Genomic DNA, 23,964 nt, shown 5'->3' with positions numbered 1-23,964 from the left:
TCCTTCTTGGAGACAGGGTGACCTGCGCCAGTGTTTTGGTCGAGTGACCTACGATAGGTTGTAGTTAACAGGGAGACTAACTTGGCTGCACATTTAGTACAGAATCTGACAGGAGTTGCATCGGCCCTGGAGCTTTGTTCTCAGTTATTATTCCTTGCAGTGAAGAAAAAAAATGGGCAAATGGCTCTGAGCACTATGGGACTTAACTTCTAAGGTCATCAGTTCCCTAGAACTTAGAACTACTTAAACCTAACTAACCTAAGGACATCACACACATCCATGCCCGAGGCAGGATTCGAACCTGCGACTGTAGCGGTGGCGCGGTTCCAGACTGTAGCGACTAGAACCGCTCGGCCACTTCGGCCGGCTTGCAGTGAAGAACGCGAGCTTATTGTGTGTCGTTCCGTAGCTGGAAGGGACAGTCGCTTTTGTTTTGGTCTCCCGTCTGCGCAACTGATGATGAGAGCTTGGGGGCGGGGGGGGGAGGGCAGAGTACTATCGAAACGTGTTCACAGCCCCTATGAATTTAAAAAAAAATTATACTCCATATATAATCTTGTGCTGCTACTTCGTTTTATTTATAGTGTAAAAATCTCAGCTCCTTATATTAAATACTTCCGCAGACATGAAATTTTACCTAAAATTCACAATAATTTTTCTTTTAAGACAAAACAGAGTTAGGGATTTTAATGCATTTACTTATAATGTCATCTAAAAACTACGAACAAATATATGAGTTCAATGAAACTGTTATATCAAATTTTCATTGCAATAGTTTTCTGACGTAAAAGTGATCATTTCAAAATTATTGATTAATTATGATTTGTTGTGTGTGTTGTGGGGAGGGAGAGGGAGGGAGAGAGAGAGAGAGAGAGAGAGAGAGAGAGAGAGAGAGAGAGAATAGTCTCGCGCAATCGCGGGAGTCAAGTGACGTAAGTCCAGTGAACGTGCTTTTGTGGAAAAGCAGCCAGAAGGACAATTAGCAATTAACTGGATTAATATTCTATTTCCGGGGGTAATTTGGTTCAAGTGGTTCAAATGGCTCTAAGCACAATGGGTCCCCTAGACTCAGAACTACTTAAACCTAATCATCCTGTAACACTACCGCCTTCTACTATTATACCATAACCTCAAAGCCGAAGGCAGTTCGTATAATGACATTATTCTTATTCAAGTAATTATAGTATGAAGAAGCAGAGTAGTGCTACCCTCTGAGAGGAATTTTGTCATATTGACCGCGTTGTACCTAACGGAGGTGGCTTATCGGAAGTGAAAGTCAGAATTACGTAAATATTCAAACAGTAACAAATAATATTTTACCTAGCTACACTGTCTAAAGAATAAAGTGAACGGTCGCCAGCCTAATTAGGGAAGAGAATGATTAACATTCTTGTTTAAGAAAATAGGTATGAGTAACTTCAACGGACAAACAAAACCTATACTTTGCCACATGCGAGTGCAATGAACTCTGGCACCTGAATACAGTGTGTTCAGGTTAAGGTTGGAGCTAACAGATCAGAACAAACTACTGGCATAAATATAACAGATAACAATACACACTATTACTTTCATGGCTTATTCAAACTGAATGGTCTTTATAACATTACCGTTAATATTCACTGTTGAATCTTAAATTGGATATAGGTTCAGTATTACTTTTCACACATTTTCCTAGCTGACATAAAATTGTAAATGTAGTTCACTGCAAAATTATGAACTGATCACAGGTTAAGTCTCTCTCAACTAAATACTATTCTATTTAGAATGGAAGGCAATTGGAATTCACTAACATGTTACTTCTCACTGTCTTTTGAATAAAAAAATTATTGTTTTCATAAATAGTGGTCTTTCTATTAATTGTTATTTATCGTGAGCATAAAGGATAACCTGTGGATCCTATTACACTATTAATATGCACTTTCAATACCCAAAAGAAACAAGTGCTTCGCAAGCATGAGTATATAACTTTCCACTATTGCAGTTTTCCACTTTTACTACAGTGAGACACAAAATTAACATATTTGTAAGATACTGACTCACCTTTTGCGATTTACAACAGGCATCAATTTGATCATTTACTAAGCAAAACTTTATAAGCCTCAGTCTTAAGAACTTTTAATTTTGAGTTGGCAACAAGATTATTAATAAGCACTTTTAATAGGAAAATTATTTTCAGCAAGTATCATTTACTTTAACTCACTCTCTTGCCACATTAACTTTAACTTTCTTTTTACTATGTTCAAGAGGCATTAATTAGTAAAACATTGGGCTTTAATGTTCTTTCAATGAGGACACTCGGTAATCACTTTAGTTCAACCGGAGAGGAACCTGAGAGGTGTTATGATAAGGAAAAAATCAAGGTAGGTACATAAATTCAGTTATAAATTACCTTATATTTGAGCACACTAACACATGTAATAAGCTGATCCTTCACTGTACAGTATTACGGTATTCCATTACAGTGATTGTGCAATGTGGTGGCGAGTGCATGTTGGTAGGTGGATTTGCAGGTAGAATTGCTGGACTCTGTCATTTCTTGGTGGCGGTGATAGATACCAATTTCATAATAATTGCAACTCTTCATCCATCCAACCGAGGCATTGGAAAGTGTCAGGAAAAGCCTCTCTCGGAACCAGCAAAATACACAACTTTTACACGAGCAGTTGATAGTTTGGCAGCTCGTCAACGACTGACTCTCAGTTCCACCTTTTCTACCTAGGCCAAAGACAATTTGCGCGCGCTGCACAGTTCCATTCCAGAGGGGAACCACAACACCTTTTACGTACAAAATAACTGAGAATCCAAAGTGAAGGTCAGCAGTTTACATAACAGCAAACAAACATTTTAAATAAAACAGAACCATTGCACATATTAACATTTCTATAAAAAATTATTTAAACAAAATTATTCATCCTCAAAGATAACCAAAGAGATTATGTAAGAAACACAAAACATATCATTACAGAGATTATACTTCATTACAGTATCGAATTAATCATACACTAATTACAGAAGTTCAACGATGGGATGTTGAACAAAATAGAAAGCTAAATGAATCAACAAAAGGTATGTAGTGTCTAAGCTATGGTGTTACAAACCCAAGGACATCTCACACACATCCATGCCCGAGGCAGGATTCGAACCTGTGACCGTAGCAGCAGTGCGGTTCGGGACTGAAGCGCCTAGAACCGCTCGCCCACAGCGGCCGGCGGGAAATTCGGACCCTTTTTTTTATTTAAATTGGTTTCGTAATTTGGTAAGTTCGCTTGGCCTATATTTGCTTAAGTTAAGGAGATGGGGGCGAGCACTTCTTTTGAAGAAGGCCACTGAACGACTGCACGTGGCAGCCCGCGAACAGCTGCGGGTCAGTGTGTAGGGCGTGGAGCGCGGAACGTACTGGCGACGGGCTGGCAGAATTCTGGTTGCTTTACGTGTGGAGACTTGTAGTCGAACAGTAACATGCTTGCAATGATGGTAGTTTGTGCAGTAAATATCGACTTTATACTCATTTAGAATTTATTCGGAGCCAATAAAGCCTGATTAATTGACACTTTGAACTTTAATGCAAATTTTTTGGAATGATTTCTTGAAACCTTCAGCTGCCATTTTCTTTATTTCCTGTACAATTGTACAATTTCAGCCTTAGACCATTTTCAAGTATTGTATGGATGATTTTTTGGTAGGAGCACCTAAAATAGCGTGAACACCTCGAACTAATTTATGAGCAAAACATGTTGTCATAATATGACATAATCTGTTACCAAAAAATCATCCATACACTACTTGAAAATGGCCTAAGGCCGAAATTGTACAATCGTACAGCAAATAAAGAAATAGGCAGCTGAAGGCTTCAAGAAATCATTCAAAATATTCATCGCAGTTGCGGACTCTATCGCACTGAAAATTTTATGCAAAAAGCTAGACTCGCAAACGCCCGATATTTTCTCACGGACTTACAGATATCGCCTCCAAGCTTGAGTTACGTGGCCTTTGCTTGGTAGATGCTATTCGGTGTTCCTTCAACGCTAATTTTCATCCGCTGTACCTGTATCCATCAACGAAGAGGCAAGGGCACGGGCTTCAAGAAGCTAGCTATATAGGTGGACTGAAATTTCTTCACGAAAAGCTCAAAACGCAGGACTTGTACTCCGAACTGTGAGCTGAAGTTGCTGTAGGAGAGTGGAGGAGAGAAACCGCCTCGCCCCAGACAGTGGCGCAGCAGTTAGACGCAAAGTACCAACCTCCTGTGTCCGAAGCAAACAAAAGGCTACTCGTCAGCGCTGTCGTAATCTTTTCGCTATTTGAAAGATACTTTTTTCTGAAAATGTGTCGTAATGACATCAGTGCAACACGTGTGCAACTTTCAAAGATGTGTGTCGAACAGCTGTTTTATTTTCTTTAGATCGGGAAACAGCCATCTCACAAACATCTCCCGTGATCGTCAAGTTACAGGCGGCGCACGCTTCCTGCGTTGCCCCCACCCCCCTGTGAGACACTAAGGCCTGCCTTCCACCCCTGGCAGGTTTCGCCTGCAGTGCGCGCTCAGGTGGGACGTGTGGCACTTTGTTCTGGGCGTCGGAGCGAGCAACCTGGAGGTGGCGGCTGCAGTTCTCGACAATTTTGGTGACACCGTTAAAGTACTTATTAGTAGGCAACGTTTAATACAATACAGTCCAGTCGTGGTACATTCGTATTCGCGCGACTCATTCCAGAGACAGAGAGGTGGTTCGTGTTTCCTGAGTCGGAGGCTGATCACAGGATCGTGTCGCCGTTATTCAGTCGGCTGCATTTTGCGCTCAGATTTATCTTTCCCGCTCGCGTTTAGGACTATTAAGTGCTTTTCTGGAAGACACGTATAGAAAACTTTTATTTCAGTGATCACTAAAACTTCGATTGATGTTCACGTGTATTGCTGTTCACGTGTATTGCCGTTCCCGCGTATTGTATATCTTGTCGTTTGATCACTGTGAAGTTAATACAGAGTATCATTTTTAGTATTAGTGTCATTCATTTGTCTTCTCCCAAATCAATCATTTCATTTTCATGCAGGCTTTTATGTGACGCCATACTGATAACATCCCCCTTTGCCTATTCAATGGCCGGCCGGTGTGACCGTGCGGTTCTAGGCGCGTCAGTCTGGAACCGCGTGACCGCTGCGGTCGCAGGTTCGAATCCTGCCTCGGGCATGGATGTGTGTGATGTCCTTTGGTTAATTAGGTTTAAGTAGTTCTAAGTTCTAGGGGACTGATGACCTCAGATGTTAAGTCCCATAGTGCTCAGAGCCATTTGAGCCATTTGAACCTATTCAATGATTATCCGTGGCACAGGCAATAAAACAACCCAATCGTATACAGTTCTGCCGCTTTATGAGTAATAAATATCCCGTTCTACGGCATGACTACTTGTCGGATTGTGGAGGGTGAGTTCCGTGCTGTTTTCAGAATGCAGATTGCGGTGAGAGATTTTTTTGCGGTGTGCGTACTTATGTAATGACGGAAGGACTTGCACACGAAAGGATAGGGACACTTTCAGCTTTCACGATAGCACTTCCAGATTTTGCCCTCGAACTACACAATTACTCAAGTGCTTCAGTGATAGAGCATTTTTAGCTTAGAATATTACGAAGGTTGTCCAGAAAGTAATGCGCCGGATTTTTTTCCCCTCAACAATTCTTTATTGAACTACACACGCTAAAGAACCTACACACACTATTTTTCCACGTAATCTCCATCCCGTTTCATGACCTTCCTCCAGCGCGAACAACGGTGTGTATGCCCCGTCGGTACCAATCCTTGTCCTGTTGGCGGGGCCAGTGCTTCGCTGTGTGGCCTTCCTTTGCCGATTGACAGATGCAGCACCAACTGCCTGTCGTAATGCGTGTGTCCTCGCGAATGACGAGGTCAGCTGGCTGCAGCGTGTCAGGACGTGACAGCCGTGGACAGTCTCCCCGACCGCTGAAATCGCGGAGCTCCGCCGAACCGCCTTCGGCTGACCCCACCCTCCGTGTCCAGCGACTAACTGTACTTCTGTCGACAGCAGATGCTCCATACACTTTGCACAAGCGTTTGTGAATATTCCGCACAGTTTCTTTCTCTGCAGTGAGAAATTCAATGACGACACGTTGCTTGTAACGAACATCCCCTACAGGCACCATTTTGAAACTGTCCTGCAGCCACGCTATCTGTCAGGAGTGACGGAAACTTGGTGCGCTCACTCGGGAGACATCAAATAATACATACGAAACGTTTCGCATTCGTGGAATTGCTTTCGGCCGAGAAAAAAATGCGTTGCATCACTTTCTGCGCAACCCTCGTATGATTACATTCACGAGAAATTATCACATTGCACTCTGGCTGGAAGCCGACCACATCCACAAGTCGCAATTCTGATAGGATTTTCTGAATGATTATACCGCTGTGTGATGCTGAAGCGTATAAGCTATGCCTATCGATTTCGTTGTTGCGTGGTGTACTACGTGTTCTACTGTGTTACTCTTGCTGCTGTCTAAGCTCAGACTGCGTTTATACACTTGATTATCGGCTTCAATAGATGACGACTTGATCTATTTATTCGTGTTACCACACCAGTTCTTAACATCTAGACCACTTAAAGTTTGTCTGCGAAGACACGCCGGTCCCCCGCACGGAGTGTTCTGCCGTGTAGGTATCCTCGTTGTCAATACAGTTCAGATGCAAAGCCATCTGGGGAAACAACCGGGACGGATTGTTCAGGAAACTCCCACTGGGGACAAAGGCTCCTCGCATCTAAACAACCGCATTCCACTGACGAACGTTTGTCGGTGGAATCTAAGCCAACACTAAGTACTTACTGTCTGTGTGCTTCTAGTTCCGAATCACACTTCGCCGTCAATTAGGGGAAAGAGAGAGCAATTTTTTTTAGAAAATATCGAATTTGTAATTTTCAGTCTTACTGTGAACTGTATGTCTTAATCCAGGGCTTCACAACATACGTGCTCGCGGAGCAAGATGTGAGCAGCAAGGGGCGAGCACGGAGCAGCGCGAGCACGCTACCCCCACTACCGGACCAGAGCGGACCAGAGCGGAGAGTGGGGAGAGTCACGTGGGGGGCACGCAACAGCTGCCGCCAGTCAATGTAAATCCGCGGCCACCTGCAGGGATATCACTCACGAATTATTACTGCCACAAATGAAACAAATAAAGGACAATGTACACGTGCCACATAATTTTTTTACCTTAGTGTATGCCTCTACATTCGCATTAATTTGTGAACTGTTACACAATAAAAGGTGTCACTGAAGTGTGGGATTCTCGGTTATCTTGTACTTTTTGCCCTTTACAATTGCGTCTATATTCGGAGTAATTGTTCTTGTGCATTTTAGGCGCAGCGTGCAGTTTAAATTTCGATCAGACAATGCGTTTCTCAGGCGCGTCTTGTTACATTTCATTGCAGAGAACAGTTGTTCACAAATATACGTGGAACCGAACATTGATATTATTGTAGCCGCCAGTTTGTGCAAACGAGGAAATCTATCCTGAGGGAAGTGTCTGTAGAATTCCAAAATGTTTTTCTTGTTCTGAAATTTGTCTCTGTATTCTCTGTTACACTGCAGGTCAATAATTTCTTGCTGCAGCTCAGGACGAATCTATTAAATATTAGGTGAATATGGAGAGAACAGATCAAAATCACTGTCTAGTGCTGTCAGATCTTGAAAGCGCTGATCAACTAAACTATATGAATAACGTTCACAGTCTTTGTGAACATCTTGCATGGATGATAATTTAGGAAAATGAGCTAAGTTTCCTGTTTCCAGCTGACTCACCCAAAGTGTCAATTTCATTTTAAAAGCTCGTATTCGATCTATGAAATGAGTAATTAGCAGATCTTTACCGTGTAGTAAAATGTTCAAAGCATTCAGATGTCTAGTTAAATCTGCTAAGAACGCGAGATCACATTCAAACGTGCGCGCCCATTTCCCCTCCCTACTCAGCGACCTTGCAGCTGCTCGCGAGCACGTGCCTGAGCAGACGCGAGTACTCGCGCTCAAAACCGGCCAGTTGTTGAGCCCTGTCTTAACCCGTAATTCGTATCTACATTGCTCGGTCCTACATTCAAGGACGTACACTTTTAAGATGTCTCACCATGCTTGAATGAAATCAAAACCACCGGGGATTTGCTTGCAATTGTTTAAACGATTGCAGGTGCTGTTCGGCGACACGTCGATTTGATTTATGGAGCGAGAATTATAAAACAGGCTAAAGAAAAGAATAATTTGCGAACTGGGAGAGAAATTGGCCTACCAATTACCTGAAAGACTGACTTCTAGACCTCAAACAAGAGCCAAGTATGGAATCAAATCATCGGTATTGCTTATCGAAAGCTACAGAAAAATAGCGCTTCAGTTCTTGGGCTGTGGAGCCACGGCGTCAACTTCTGGAAAACTGCTCTCAAACGCGGGATACGCCTTGCTTTGTACTCTGAAATAGAAAATGCTCTGAGAAATGTAATTTTTCACAGTCTGCCTAAAACAATTGTGAGATATGTAACGTTGAGTCTTCTTTTTCATGTTCTTCGTTTCCTTTACGTTGTCGGCGTTGTTACATGAGTTGCGGTTACGTAAGTGGCAGTTGGTAAAAAAGTAAATGTCATGTGACTAGGGCCTCCCGCCGGGTAGACCGTTCGCCGGGTCCAAGTCTTCGGATTGGACGCCACTTCGGCGACCTGCGCGTCGATGGGAATGAAATGATGATGATTATGACAACACAACAGCCAGTCCCTGCGCGGAGAAAATCTCTGACCCTGCCAGGAATCGAACCCGGGCCCTTAGGATTGACAGCCTGTCGCGCTACCCGGGGCGGACAGTGGCAGCTGGTGAGCGGGTGCCATTCCTGGCCCACTGCCGCCCCTAGGATGAAATCTGCGCACGTCACCTGTCCGCGTGTAGAGCAAATATTATTTGGAAGTGCGAGAGCGCCTTCCAAGTGTTTGGGTGGCGGCACCATGCCGGTAATACAGACACCGCGTTTACAGTTGCGACAATAAACACCTGAATTTTGCCCAGATGTTTAATTTTTGCTACTTCATCGACATAAGGTAAGGAATGAAGAGGTTCTGCGGAGAATCGGAGAGGATACGAATATGTGGAACGCACTGATACGGAGAAGGGACAGGATGATAGGACATCTGCTAAGACATCAGGGAATCACTTCCATGGTACTTGAGGGAGCTGTGGAGCCCAAAAACTGTCGAGGATGACAGAGATTGGAATACATCCAGCTAGTAATAGAAGTTGCAAGTGCTACTCTCAGATGAAGAGGTTAGCACAAGAGAGGAAATCGTGACGGGCCGCATCAAACCAGTCAGAAGACACAAAAAGAAAACTTCATCGAGTGTGCCGAAGTGGTCGGAGTTTGTATTTAGCTTGCGTCATCTTGAAGACTGTTCCTTATGTTCTTCACTTCAGCACTGAAAATAGGGACAGCATACAGCATTGCTTGAACGTACGTGTGCAATGCTTTAAAAAACCAATAAGCTTACTTTGGTCTCCAGTGCTTCTCGTCTCCTTGTCACAAAATTCCCAATCACTAGGAAAAATTATATATTAGTCTCTTAATATCGTCTGCTATTCGAGAGTGAGATTTTCACTCTGCAGCGGAGTGTGCGCTGATATGAAACTTCCTGGCTGTATAAAGCACTTGCCCGCGAAAGGCAAAGGTCCTGAGTTCGAGTCTCGACCCGGCACACAGTTTCAATCTGCCAGGAAGTTTCATCGTCTGCTGTTGTCGAACAGCAGTATTCTATCCTATTAAACCACAGGAACCGGCAAACAAAGGACAACACAAATGGAACGCTGGAACCGCAGAACTACAACATGTTATACAACAGCAGTTCACCAATAAGAAAGCAATCTTCACTTCAGGCAGATCATATCGAAAGCAGTGTAAGAAAAGTAAATACACTGTAGTAAGAATCAACGACTGTAGGCCTAGTAGCAGAATCACAAAAGTAAATATGGTGCCCATGACCTTCTTACTGGTAATTCTGATTGGTCGGGTTACTACGGCTAGCTTGGACAACGTTAGAGAACTCTTAGTTTTGTGATGTTATCAGCTTATGACAATGTATGGTGTGGTCAGCGCTCATTTTTAGAAATGAGTCAAAATTGTTACTACTCCACCATCTTTCCAGTAGCCTGTCCAAGAAAAATTCTAACATCTAGAAAAATAAATCTTCAATTATCGGCTCAGCAGACCTGAGGATTTGCGAGTTTGGAGTAATGGCATGTAAGTAGCACATTCTCGCTGTCCACTTGACGTTCGAGCTGAGTTTGCGGATTCCATAATTGTGACATGTTTGTCGTTACACAACTTCGTCAGGAAAAGGGTTGGATTCGAGTTGATAAACACCTTACTGTGGTCGTTCGAAAGTGTATCACCGCGAGGAACTGCAGGAAATCGTGGGGGAATCGACGTACGGGAAAATTTTGCAGTGTATTTCACTTCGAGTCATGGGTTACTTCCGTGGCGGAATGACTGCATATAGATTCAGGGATTGGGTTACATTCTACACAAAATGAGATGTAACTGACAACCTTAAAACTGTCTGTATTGTTTTCACTGTGCACCTAATTACTTGTCAAACGTACATCATAACAGCCTCTTAGGATTTAATGAAAGTAAGTAGCATCAACGCGCTTATGGAGTTGTTATCACTATACTATTTTACGAATTATAATAAATAACGCTTCAAATGCCGATCTATTTGATTTTTTCTTCTACTCCCCATTTCCTCATCTATCTCCGACAAATGTTTGACATACACTATGCCATGCATCTTTTTTCTTATAACTATTTTTATAGTCAGTGTCGCGAACATCTTATAAACATTTGCGCTTTTCAACCTCCATTCTAAGCGCTTCACTGACATCAGATTACATTGTTAACTGTCGGGCTGGGTAGTAAGGTGGATGCAGAGCAACCCCCGACAGTCGCGTCTTCTCACGCAAGGAAATCCGTCTGCGGTGGGACCTCGAGAAAGCGTCTGTCCTTCCACAGAGCGAGTTTATTTCCGTACAGCGTAGCCATGTCATATCGCGTTATTTATCGCACAACAGTTTCATTAAAACGACCTCCCGTGTAGCCTTAGCTAACGCCCGCACCCGGCGGAGAGATCACGCACGACCGACTGTGCCGCATGCGCACATTTCACGAGACACTGTGGAGAGGTTCGGAATTTAACCCACGAGTCAAAAGACTGGCGACCAGGAACTCTGCACCACCGCCACCACCACCTCTCATCCCCTTGCCGGTCAAACACTGGGAGCGACACCAGGATTCGAACCGGCTTACCTCCGAGGTGAACACCACAGCACAGGCGCGTGTGAGGCGGGTACAAACCATTGGGACGTGGTCATAAATGTGTGTGAAAGTTCAAGAGGATTGTTACAAAAAATTTACTCGGTACTACCTAATAACATGGACATATGGACGTCAAATTAGGTGCGGTCAATTACGAAATCCTAAAAAAATTAAGTTACAAAATATTAAAACATTTACATAAAATTTTCTGATACGCACTAGTGAAGAGTCGAAAAAATAAGACAGCTTCGTTAATAAACCATACTAACATGACATATCGCAAAATGTACATAGTGTGTGTGGTAACTGTAATTACAGACTTATAAATTAAGGACCCTAAACACTCAGCAACCAACCGACCGACAAACTGGAGGTGTGTAGGCGTTCTGACCTACCGACCGACAAACTTTCCTTGTCGGTGTGTCGGGCTGGCAGGATAGACGACACCCCCTCCCCCCACCCACACATAGAGAGAATAAAAGCCCTCCTACCTTCTCCATACTCACCGGAGATGAAATCTAAGAACCGAAATATCGATATTCAATGGATGTTAATTCATAAAATGTATATATTTCATTACCGTGATGCAACAGAAGCACAAGTTGCTGGGGATCTGCCCTGTGGTTTAGCTAACGATGAGACGTGTGTGTCTAGGGTTTTAAAGTTTTGTGATGTGTCTGGACTCTGGCCTAAAGTTTTAGGCTGGAGGTTTTAGTGTATTGCAGAGTGGCTTACTCCTCCCCTTTTTTCCTTGCGGCCAGCCAGCCACTTCCATCTGCTACATTGTTTTAGCTCCCTCTATCATTTTCTTCCTGTGTTGTCCATGTTTTACTGCTGACACCCTGCTTCATCCCACGCTTCGGTGTGGGTGGGCACATATTTTTCAACGATTGTTACCCGTGTTTTATGTTCCGTTTTCTATTCCCGTTCTGAGTTTTTTTCTTGACACCCGTCTCACTATGTTACTGAACGGGCGCTGAAGACCTTGCTGTCGTGCGCCCAAACAACCCCTCTACTACTACTACTACTACTACTACTATATTTCATTGTTACAAATGAAAAAAGTCAAGCCTACACCCAAGCCCTCTGCTATGAAGACAGAAGTGTGGAACTCATTTAGAATGATAACAGTTGCTAAATGTTTCATTTGTTATGTATATTTATTAGATAATGTGCTTCAGCACCATGTGTAGTGTTTCTTCTTCGAATTTGAATCAGTTTCTTAAACGAACAGAGGCATCTTTTATGCTATATACATAAACAAATTAATGAAGTTTACGTGAATGTGTTGTTTTACTTATTTTGCTTTACGGCGATTCATTTCTTCAGGCAACTATAAATCACACTGCGGACTTCAGGAATTATTTTAGTTAATAATCATGAGGTTACTACATCACTGATGTGCTCTTCATGGCCGGAAAGCGTAATGTAGCCAACAAGCTGTCGTCGCAGCTTATAGCCTCTCTCTCACGAACCGATTCTTTTTCGTTAAGAACGGTTTCATGATATTAAGTAGCTCGAATGATTCATCCATTCTTAGATAACTACGAAAACAGTTGACCCCTAGCTGCTGAAGAAACAGATCGTGGGTGAATTTCTTTCTTCACATTACCCACTTCTTTGCCCACAGCTTTCTCTCGGCTTTTTTTTATTCTTATCTGTTTTTCTTTTTTACTTCTTACATCCAAAAGAGCCAAGCTAAACGGCCGTTTTTGTTTGTTTCCGTGTAAAACCTAGCGACATCTCGACGAACATGAACTCAATGAACAAATCACAACAACGGTAATCGCTGAGAGCAGTCGGTAGGGACGTGTATAGGCTGCCGTGAAATGTCGGTATGTCGGTTGGTCGGTTGCTCGGTCGGTCGATCTGTTGGTTCGTTTGATGGTTGATTGGTCGGTCGATTGGTCTGCCAGTTAGTTGATCAGTCGGTCTGTTGGCTCTATGCAGGGCGGTTTAACTCCTTTGACGAACACCCCCCTCCCCCTCCCCTCTCCCCAGACACGTACCAACTGACTGGCCGACAAATAAATTGGACGTGTGTAGGCTGTAGGCGCGTTGGCCAACCGACCAACGAACCTTTCTTGCTGCCATGTCGGTCTGGTAGGATACCCGACAGTCGCCCCCACCTCTCCACTCGATCCCCCCTCCCCCCTCCCCCTCCCTCCTCCTCCTTCTCCTTCTCCTTCTCCTCCTCCTCCTCCGCCTCCTCCTCCCCCCCTCTCCCCCGCGACTTCACCCAACAAATTGTTGTGTGTGATGCTGTAGTGCCACCCGCCGGACGGAAGTTCGTCTTTTGTCACTCCGGCGCTGTAACCGCCTAACACAGTCGTTTGGCACGCGTGCGGACTGCGACGGAAGTGGTCGGTCGGCTGGCCGATAATTGGGTGCGTACTTAACCCCAACTGGTTCATCCAAAAATGTTAACACACAAGGTACATCTGGGTCCCCATGACCCAGGTAAATTTTGAACAGGTTTTAGAAGAAAATAATGAAGTTGATAAAATTTAAATATCAACTATTTATCATAGTAGTATTAATGCTAATACAAAACTTGTTTCATTATTTCTGGTCATCTCCTTCAGAAACTATATAAAAAGACAGTGAAGTAGTTACAGCACAATAAGTGAAAAACATACATTTGTCAAGTCCTAGTCATGAGCTACAAGCCTTAACCTATAAAACTGAAATTAGACATTTACAATCGAAATGGACTCTTCTTCAAAGCTGTAAACCAAAAGAAAGAAAAGTTCCAATACAGTATAAAGATTTCTGCAGGCACAGCTTCTGGGGAGGTTCTGTATTAACATTTTCAGCCGAATGGCATACCTTATTTACGAAAGTGGTAAAAAAATGGCAGAACTTGGTTAAATATCTAAGGTTTTAGATAATTTATTGGTTTTACCAATTAAATTCAGTAGATTTACTCGTCCAAACCACCGAAACGATTTTAAAAACAAAACACTGGAACATTCCAAACACAACAGTGCTTCACATCTGGCACACTGTCCTGATGCTTTCCTGATCTTTCTTAGAGGGACACGGTGAGCAGCTTTTCCTCTTAGATTTAGTAGCAGGGCTTGGGATGTTCCTGGTGCCTCGTTAGGATTCGTTTCTAAAATATCACAAATCGAATTTCTGACTTCTTTTCTCAGAAATGGAGAATCCAGTCTTCTTTTCATATGGTCACAAGTACAAGTCCTAGTTGAACGAGGAATTCCCGACGAGTCACATCATCATCATCATCATCATCATCATCATCATCATCATCTTTGCCATGGAGTAAAACAAAAGGATTTACACCAGCTATATTGAATATGTTATAGAAGATTGCCATAGGCCATCGCCTTGCTCTTCTGGAAGTTCTATAATTATGAGTCTTTTCATCAAGAGCGTCAACACCCCGTTTTGTTCTATTGTAGCCGTGTATAATTTCAGGCTTATGTTCCACCTCACATTCACTACGGTGCATTGTTGATATCGTGTTCACTACTTTTTTTTTTTTTTTTTTTTTTTTTGGAATGTGTGAAAGTGGCGTTGTACAGCCAGATTATCCATAGATTGAGGAAGACACATTTCTGCCTTTCGCTGTCGAAAATTTCGCTGGTAGCTCAGCCTTATTATTTCTTATACTGTCCGCCCCCGGTATCTGAGTGGTTAGCGCGACGTAATGTCAATCCTAAGGGCCCGGGTTCGATTTCCGGCTGGGTCGGAGATTTTCTCCGCTCAGGGATTTGGTGTCGTGTTGTCCTAATCATCATCATTTCAACGTCATCGACGAGCAATTCGCTGAAGTGGCGTCAAATCGAAAGACTTGCACCAGGCGAACGGTCTACCCGACGGGAGGCCCTCGTCACACGACATTTTTTTCTTATAGTGCCAATATAAGTCAAATCGAATTTCTACACTTGAGAACCAGTTGTCTCCAGTCACATTTCTGTGGCTTCCTCTAATTGGTTCAACTAACCGAATGACAACTGCTGTTGGAATTAGCATACGCTGTGGGGTGGTTACAGTTGATTTTCCACTATAAATTTCGACATTCATTCAAACAGTAATGCATTTTGGCATCAGCCAGGATGAATATTTTTATTCCATATTTCCTTGGCAAGGAAGTAATGTACATCCTGAAGGCAGGTCTGCCACGGAATCCTAGCAGCATTTCGTCCACGGTGACATATTCTCCAATTGAATAGTTTTCTTGGCAAGCTTTAAAAAATGAATTCAATAGCCAACAGATATGGTACAGTTTATCTCTGAGTTTTCTGGCATCACGGGTTGCTGAATCATCAAAATGAAGAGAACGCAATAAAAATAATAGACGTTTCAAGGGCCTAGTTGCCCTACAGATTGGTCTACCAGTGCCATTTGTAGCGTATAAACCATCTAAATCTTCATTGTTTGATTTGAAGGCTCCCCAGAAATAACAAAGACCCATAAGGGTCTTTATTTCCACTTTGTTTGTTACTTTTGAAAAAGAATTTCGTTTAGAATCAGGTGGCAATGATATAATATTTTCATTGGTTCTGAGTACTACCACTGCAATAACTTCCTCAGTGAAAAGTAGTTACCAAAATGCTAGAGATGTCTTTTTGTTTACCTGTCTAGCTGGGCCACGTATTCCAGGAAGATGAATTGGAGAGATGATATTGCTTTGTGGGGTTCTTCCACGTATGCTGGCTGTTGTTGACCATTTGAATCTGTTCCACCTACAGATATAATTACCTGTAGATTGCCCCTCATTGCTGTCATCATCACTAGTTTTTTCATTGTCACTTCCGCTTATATCATCAATATCACTGTCCACTGGTTCGTTCTATCGACGATGTCTTCCTCACTCATTTTTATGAAATCTGATACAATACATCCAAAATATTGCAAGGAAAAAACTTTCACTGCAGGTACAACTGGGTCCTTGGGAGCTGTGTGATTTCATAGATACAAAACTGGCAAAGAGACACCTGCGACAATGCTGCGGGCTGGTAGCCAACTGAATGCTGGGAGAGTACACAGGAGTGCAGCTCAGCGCTGCTGCAAACATTGGAGTGCTGGAAAAAATAAATTTCTCTCGGGTGCCCAGGACTAAGGTGTACCAGTCACGGGTTAAACATACAGAGCCAGGTAGCTGCGCTAGCAGCAAAAATTTGTTTTCGAAGGACACGAAAAGGAGGTTCCACGACAGGCAATAAGGCTCAACTGAAAGTGTCAATATACAGTTTTAGGTTAAAAGAGCTAACAAAAGCCTGGTATAGAATTTTATTTATTGAAAGGTGGTGACGCCACGGGCCGACGGTGTAGTGGCAGTTCGTTGTACTTTCCAGTAGCCTGGAAACGGAGCTGGAGAAGCTGGAAGCGACTTCGCATAAACACAGCACGAGGTGAGTCAGGTGCATACGGGCAGAAGTGTGCATGTTTACGAACTGCCTTCAAATGTGAAAAGCGTGTCGTGCATATGGCTCATGTAAGAGTTAATTAAAACCTAACTGCGAAATACTTGTAAGCAGATAACTTATTCTAACAATTGCGTTAATTTTAACATCTTAGCACGTCAGCACGTGGGAGTCAAACAGCTCATGCACAGAAACTTCCTGGCAGATTAAAACTGTGCGCCCGACCGAGACTCGAACTCGGGGCCTTTCCCTTTCGCGGGCAAGTGCTCTACCATCTGAGCTACCGAAGCACGACTCACGCCCGGTACTCACAGCTTTACTTCTGCCAGGTTCGCAGCAGAGCTTCTGTAAAGTTTGGAAGGTAGGAGACGAGGTACTGTCAGAAGTAAAGCTGTGAGTACCGGGCGTGAGGCGTGGCTCGGTAGCTCAGTTGGTAGAGCACTTGCCCGCGAAAGGCAAAGGTCCCGAGTTCGAGTCTCGGTCGGGCACACAGTTTTAATCTGCCAGGAAGTTTCATATCAGCGCACACTCCGCTGCAGAGTGAAAATCTCATTCCAGCTCATGTACAGTAGATCGAGGCTGTGTCTGCTTCCATTGCTCAGTGGTCAGCGTGTGGGGAGAATCCGGGCTAGATTCCTGGTACGGCCAGGTTTCTCCATGATGAGAGGACTGGAACAGGGTGCACACAGCCTCGTGAGACCAGATGAAGAGCTGCCTGAGTGAAAGCTGGCGGCTCCAAAGTCGGAAAATCGACAACGGCCGGGAGTCGGCTGGCTGGCCCATTGCCCCTCCCTACGGCATGCGAATCTCGAGATCGAGACAATAAAACGAGACACACGGTGTGTAGAATATGAGTAAAATACATGAGTACAACAGGAGACACTAGTGCACATTTAACTACTGCAATTTAAGTGTGACCAGAAGAGACCACATAAAAATGTATGTAATATGGCAAGACCGAGCGAGGTGGCGCAGTGGTTAGCACATTGGACTTGCATTCGGGAGGACGACGGTTCAATCCCCCGTCCAGCCATCCTGATTTCGATTTTCTGTAATTTCCCTAAATCGCTCCAGGCAAATGCTGGGATGGTTCCTTCGAAAGGGCACGACCGACTTCCTTCCCCGTCCATCCCTAATCCAGTGAGACCGATGACCTCGCAGTTTGGTCTCTTCCCCGAAACAACCCAATCCAACCTAACTAGCAAACATGCTATATGGAAAGTATGCCATATACTCCTGCACTTATTGGCAACATTAGTACTTACTTAAGGATAGTGTACGTCATATTGTAACAGATACTATTCATATTTTGAACATGGCTACACTTCAGAAACTGTGCATACAAGAGGTTCAATTGCAAAGTACAGGCTTATCAAACACTTATCATGGTTTAGTCGGTTTGAAAACCGTCTTCTTCAGAAGGTGTTGTACCTGTTAACAAGATTACAACATTGTGTGTGGAACAAAGATAGTAACATTACAATAAACAAAATTACAATCTACGTTTACAAATTTTTTTTAGCAAAGCATACCAACGTAGAAGCACATTACCTATAGCTGATGTGGGAGTCGTGATTTTTGGGCATGTACACTTCATAGTGAGGTTCCGATTATTATTTTACTCGTTATTTTATAGCATTCCCTCTTCAGTACATTTGCTCGTATAGCATGCTTTATCAGGAAGATTACTTCCCTTTGCGCGATGCTTTACAAGTGATGATCTGCCCCCTCCTACTTCCCCTTGTCTTTTCGCAATTTCCATTTGTCTTAACATTTTCAGTTTCTCTGCTACGGTGCGTCCTTTTACGGTATTCCAGCATGACTGGGGTCTAATGTTGGGGGTGTGGTACAATGGTGGTGTTCACTGCAGCTGTTTTGCTCTGCTGCTCATGCTTTATACGGTTGCGTATTCACGCACAGGTGCTTCTCGTGCGATTTGTACACTTTGTAAAGAGTCTGCTCTGTTCAAATGGCTCTGAGCACTATGGGACTTAACTTCCAAGAACTTAGAACTAAATAAACCTAACTAAGGACATCACACATATCCATGCCCGAGTCAGGATTCGAACCTGCGACCGTAGCGGTCACGCGGTTCCAGATTGTAGCGCCTAGAACCGCTCGGCCACCCCGGCCGGCTTGCTCTGCTCACTCGAGCCTGCAGGTTGTATATAAGCCATATAATTTTGTACTCTCTCCTCTCCCTCTTTTTAACTGTTTAGTTAATACGCTAGTTCTGTTGCCAACACGTACTGGTGAAGCCACACACGTTGACGCTGCCCACTGCAGCTACGCGGGAGCGGCCCCTGCCAGAGGTGACTCGAGGCCAGCGCCTCTGCTCTGGCTCTGTACCTGACATGTTTACGCTCTATATAATCCGATACCACGATTTGTATTTAAATGTCAGTTTTATATAAATCTTCCAAGTGGCATACTATAGTTTGTTTTACCCAGCGTCAAACGTGATATTTTAAAAAAGTTTTAGGACAAAGCCCTTCAGAGACTTTTATATAAAAATGTATTTTAAATGGTGATTAACCGATGAGAGTCAACGACATTGGCTGGAGGTAATGCGATTCTACGCGAGTGTGCTTCACCAACAATTCTTTTTAAATACTTCCTGTAATTCTGCTTATTGTCTGTTACTTTCTTCCACACACAATGTTGACATCTCTTTAATACGTACAACATCTGAAGACGGCGGTTTTCAAACCGTCGAAACCGTGGTCAAGATTTAAGTATTTTGCAACTGGTTCAGTGTTATTTCTAGTTCACTGACGATCCTAAATAATTGAAATCTTATCTTTTTTCAACGGAATCTAATCGTCGTTCAGGAAACCTTTAGAATTCAGGTGGGAATGGTTTTCTAAGCGATCCATTTATTATTGATTGTCAACTATGTGGAAAATTTCCATATTAAGTATAGATGGTGGAGGAAGCGTGTGTCTTTCGTCTTAAAGACGTGCTGCAAAAGTTCACTTGTCCAACCTGTTAACCGTCGTCCAACCTGTTAACCGACTTTGTTGACCAATTCTCAGAAAAAGTAGTCTTAAATGCTCTCCCTGTTTGTCCTATATGAAAATTGGGATATCCACTGTATTCAATTTAATCTTTGACAGATCTGAAAAAGTTGTTCGCTGTAGGCCCCTCGTTAGTTAGTTACTTAGTTACATGCTCCATAGATCATTTGAACCATTCTTCTTTTCTCTATGTAATGTGAAGAGAGTCAGTTTACACGATATATACACATGCTAAGTGTTAACATTAATGAACGCATTAGTCCCACTCATACATCTACAGTTAATTGTTTTTACTAGCTACTAGTTTTTAAATGGAAATTCGTCAATGGAACAGAAGTTTCTCAGGAGAAATTATTTTTAATTAAATTTAAACCTTGCTTCGCTACCTGACAGACATTTTTTGTTACTGAGCAAATGGTCAAAAATTTTTGTTGCTGAATATTGAACACCTTTGTGAGCCACTGAGAGATTTTTCCCTCTAGAGCTGTAGGTATGTACATCACTGTTCTTACCAAAGTGTGGTGGGTTATTTATGAGGGACTGTGAGGGCACAGCTGAGGTGCCTAGCTCCTTTCAGAGGTACGTACATGACGTCCGTGGCTGAACACGTATTATTTTTACTGTTCACTTCCTTGCAATCAATACTTTCTTTTTAAGTGATGAGTTACCCCAATAAATTATTTCGTAAGACATTATTGAGTGGAAATATGCCAAATATGTTTCTTTCTAAGATTAGCAATTATACGAAGAGCAATAGTATGTGAACTTCATTGTTTGAGAAGCTTAGTAAAATGCTTCATGCAGTTCAAGTTTTCAATAATATTTACACCCAAAAATTTGGAGTATTCTGCCATACTTACTGACTGCTGCTCATGTGCTACGTCAACTGTTGGTATGACTATGTTGTGCGGCACTGGATGTGTTTATTTTTCAATATTTAGGGAGAGTCGATTTTAAGAGGACAACTTAATTATTCTTTAGATGTACCATTTACCAAGTTTTCTCTTGCTTTCTCTCTAAAGGGATTTGTTATAATTGTAGTATAATCTGCAAGAAGTATGAGTGTTGTTTGTTGAATGTTAATTGGAAGGTAATTTACATATACAGGGTGTTACAAAAAGGTACGGCCGAACTTTCAAGAAACATTCCTCACACACAAATAAAGAATAGATGTTATGTGGACATGTGTCCGGAAACGCTTAATTTCCATGTTAGAGCTCATTTTAGTTTCGTCAGTATGTACTGTACTTCCTCGATTCACCGCCAGTTGGCCCAATTGAAGGAAGGTAATGTTGACTTCGGTGCTTGTGCTGACATGCGACTCATTGCTCTACAGTACTAGCATCAAGCACATCAGTACGTAGCATCAACAGGTTAGTGTTCATCACGAACGTGGTTTTGCAGTCAGTGCAATGTTTACAAATGCGGAGTTGACAGATGCCCATTTGATGTACGGATTAGCATGGGGCAATAGCCGGGCGCGGTACCTTTGTATCGAGACAGATTTCCTGAACAAAGGTGTCCCGACAGGAAGACGTTCGAAGCAATTGATCGGCGTCTTAGGGAGCACGGAACATTCCAGCCTATGACTCGCGACTGGGGAAGACCTAGAACGACGAGGACACCTGCAATGGACGAGGCAATTCTTCGTGCAGTTGACGATAACCCTAATGTCAGCGTCAGAAAAGTTGCTGCTGTACAAGGTGACGTTGACCACGTCACTGTACGGAGAGTGCTACGGGAGAACCAGTTGTTTCCGTACCATGTACAGCGTGTGCAGGCACTATCAGCAGCTGATTGGCCTCCACGGGTACACTTCTGCGAATGGTTCATCCAACAATGTGTCAATCCTCATTTCAGTGCAAATGTTCTCTTTACGGACGAGGCTTCATTCCAACGTGATCAAATTGTAAATTTTCACAATCAACATGTGTGGGCTGACGAGAATCCGCACGCAATTGTGCAATCACGTCATCAACACAGATTTTCTGTGAACGTTTGGGCAGGCATTGTTGGTTATGTCTTGATTGGGTCCCATGTTCTTCCACCTATGCTCAATGGAGCACATTATCATGATTTCATACGGGATACTCTACCTGTGCTGCTAGAACATGTGCCTTTACGACACAACATGTGGTTCATGCACGATGGAGCTCCTGCACATTTCAGTCGAAGTGTTCGTACGCTTCTCAACAACAGATTCGGTGACCGACGGATTGGTAGAGGCGGACCAATTCCATGGCCTACACGCTCTCCTGACCTCAACCCTCTTGACTTTCATTTATGGGGGCATTTGAAAGCTCTTGTCTACGCAACCCCGGTACCAAATGTAGAGACTCTTCGTGCTCGTATTGTGGACGGCTGTGATACAATACGCCATTCTCCAGGGCTGCATCAGCGACGGAGGGTGGATGCATGTATCCTCGCTAACGGAGGACATTTTGAACATTTCCTGTAGCAAAGTGTTTGAAGTCACGCTGGTACGTTCTGTTGCTGTGTGTTTCCATTCCATGATTAATGTGATTTGAAGAGAAGTAGTAAAATGAGCTCTAACATGGAAAGTAAGCGTTTCCGGACACATGTCCACATAACATATTTTCTTTCTTTGTGTGTGAGGAATGTTTCCTGAAAGTTTGGCCGTACCTTTTTGTAACACCCTGTATAAGGAATAGGAATGCCCCCAAAATTGAACCCTTTGGGTGTCTCTTCGTGATTTTCTCGAAAATTTTCTACCTTTCTTACACTGTCTGAATTAAGCACCACACCCTGTTGCTTTCTGTTTGTTAAGTACGTATAAAAAGTAGTTTGGTAACATTAGTCGTGCCAATGGTGTCATGTTTTTAAACAAATTCGCAATGCGACGTGAAAAGCCGCCTTTATGTCTCGTTTTTTTTATTTTTTTTTTATTCGGTCAGTTTTCGCATACCCAGCCCGCCCGTCCGCACCACGCCACGCCCACAGTACGGCCGTCACCGTGGCCACACCCCCAAGGCCGGCGGCTGCTTTGCTCCTGGGAGCGCTGCCTGACGCTTTGCTCCCATCTCATTTCAGACCACTGCCAGGTGACGGTTGTCTACGTGCTGCACAGGATACAAAGGGTTTCTGTTTGAAACGTACCACAGTGGCGCAGGGCAAGCCGAGATGAACAATTTGGTACAGGATACTTGTGCTCCATCAATTCGGGAAACTACCTCGAATTGGCCTACAAAAACCATAAAAACCATCCAAGCTACAGCGCATACGCCATGTGCCCCAGTTTCAGTTTTCCTTCGCTGGCGATGCGCGAGCTGTTGGTCCTAGGGTGGTGAGGGAGAGAGGGGGGGAGAGAGGGGTGAGAGAGCGGGGGAGAGAGGGGGGAGAGAGGGGGGAGAGAGGGGGGAGAGAGCGGGGGAGAGAGGGAGGGGAGAGAGGGAGGGGAGAGAGGGAGGGGAGAGAGGGGAGAGGCAGAGGCAGAGGCAGAGGCAGAGGCAGAGGGACAGAGAGAGAGGGAGAGGGACAGAGAGAGAGGGAGAGGGAGAGGGACAGAGAGAGAGGGAGAGGGACAGAGAGAGAGGGAGAGGGGACAGAGAGAGAGGGAGAGGGACAGAGAGAGAGGGAGAGGGACAGAGAGAGAGGGAGAGGGACAGAGAGAGAGGGAGAGGGACAGAGAGAGAGGGAGAGGGACAGAGAGAGAGGGAGAGGGACAGAGAGAGAGGGAGAGGGACAGAGAGAGAGGGAGAGGGACAGAGAGAGAGGGAGAGGGACAGAGAGAGAGAGAGAGAGAGAGAGAGGGAGAGGGACAGAGAGAGAGAGAGAGAGGGAGAGGGACAGAGAGAGAGAGAGAGAGAGAGAGAGAGGGAGAGGGACAGAGAGAGAGGGAGAGGGACAGAGAGAGAGGGAGAGAGGGACAGAGAGAGAGGGAGAGAGGGACAGAGAGAGAGGGAGAGCGAGAGAGAGAAATAGGACCTCATTGTAGGAAATTTTCAGTAGTTTAATTTTGTGTCGGGAAACGTTGTTTTCGAGTTATTCAATAAAAACATGCGAAAGTGGCCTTCAAACGCACGACCACCATCACGCGCAAAGGTGAGCGTTTTTAGTTACGTTGTTCGTGGCACTCCTACGAGTGGCGACTACACGAGTTGTTTCCCACGTGAGACGATGCTAGGGTTTCACACCTCAGCTCCAGTACCATCACTCTGTCTGTCCCACTGTTTTACTCAAGATGAAGTAGACGCATCGAGT

General features: G+C 43.8%; 1 non-coding gene across 1 annotated transcript; it reads left to right on the top strand.

The window, feature by feature from the left end:
* The first annotated feature begins 17,141 nt into the window (after positions 1–17,141).
* Positions 17,142–17,216, top strand: Trnas-cga. The gene has a single exon. It is a non-coding gene; the product is annotated as a tRNA-Ser (tRNA).
* Positions 17,217–23,964: the final 6,748 nt, after the last annotated feature.

This window comes from Schistocerca americana, chromosome 10 (genome assembly GCF_021461395.2).
Source record: "Schistocerca americana isolate TAMUIC-IGC-003095 chromosome 10, iqSchAmer2.1, whole genome shotgun sequence".
Lineage (NCBI taxonomy): Eukaryota > Metazoa > Arthropoda > Insecta > Orthoptera > Acrididae > Schistocerca > Schistocerca americana.
This window is presented reverse-complemented; position numbering and strand designations above follow the sequence as displayed.